This window comes from Nymphaea colorata, chromosome 8 (assembly GCF_008831285.2).
Source record: "Nymphaea colorata isolate Beijing-Zhang1983 chromosome 8, ASM883128v2, whole genome shotgun sequence".
In the NCBI taxonomy this organism is placed as follows: Eukaryota; Viridiplantae; Streptophyta; class Magnoliopsida; order Nymphaeales; family Nymphaeaceae; genus Nymphaea; species Nymphaea colorata.
Window position 1 is genome coordinate 16,045,816 of NC_045145.1, and position 939 is coordinate 16,046,754.

The 939-nt window shown below is 34.0% G+C and overlaps 1 long non-coding RNA gene across 1 annotated transcript; it reads right to left on the reverse strand.

The window, feature by feature from the left end:
• Positions 1-456: 456 nt before the first annotated feature.
• Positions 457-939, reverse strand: LOC126410326 (uncharacterized). Its single transcript, XR_007574137.1, has 3 exons — positions 692-939; positions 556-615; positions 457-468 (listed from the first exon to the last, which is right to left on the reverse strand). It is a non-coding gene; the product is annotated as an uncharacterized LOC126410326 (long non-coding RNA).

A 939-nucleotide genomic window follows, 5' to 3' on the forward strand; every position in this document is an offset into this window, starting at 1 on the left:
ACAACTGATTATAACTTCTTAAACTTGCATAGAACACAGGATTCAAAAAAGCGGCAATAATGCTAAAACATCTAAGATTTGAACGAAACAAAGGAGCTGCTTACCTTTACCTTTGATGCTATACACGCAGCAATTGCCTACCGAGAGGCCTTCATAGGCCCCAGCAATGTGAGAGACTCAGGAGCTTTCTCTACACTTTTCTTTTCAACCTTTACATTTTGTAATGAACTAGCTCGCATGAAGAAATAAAGCAGGAAGAGAGAGAGAGAGAGAGAGAGATTCCAAAATGGTACATAGTTGTATATATCATGTAATTCAATATTTCCAAACCAATATTACAAAACTACTATAAAAAGAGGAGCATATATGACAATGTACTTATGATGTTGGAAAGCGAAGTAGCATTCCATAAAGCATAAACCCGTGCAAGAGAAGAAGATCTCTGAGACATTTGACTGAAATGTCCATCTGCAATTTAACATGAAAAAGAAATGTTAATAAAAATTAACATGTGCTTGTCCGCATAGAATACGAAGCATTAATTAAAAAAATTACCATAATAAGCATGCACTCGATTAACATTCCTCGTCAAAACGGTGCTCTGCATCATAAGAACTGTAACAAAGACACTTATTAATTTAAGCACACTATTATGTTAATATGTATAAACTATGAAACATGAACATCTTACCTTTCACACAAGTTGTTTGCATCACGAATCCAACTTTGTGTGCAGATTAATGATTCTACATTTTCAGACGTAGTTGAATATCGATAATCATTAATAATTCTTCATGATGTACTAAATGCAGATTCTGAAGCAACTGTAGATACAGGAATAGCTAACACATCTCGAGCCATCTTTGCTAGAATTTTATATTTGCTTTCATTTGTCTTCCACCAAGATAATATGTTGAACTCTACAATAGGTGAAATTTC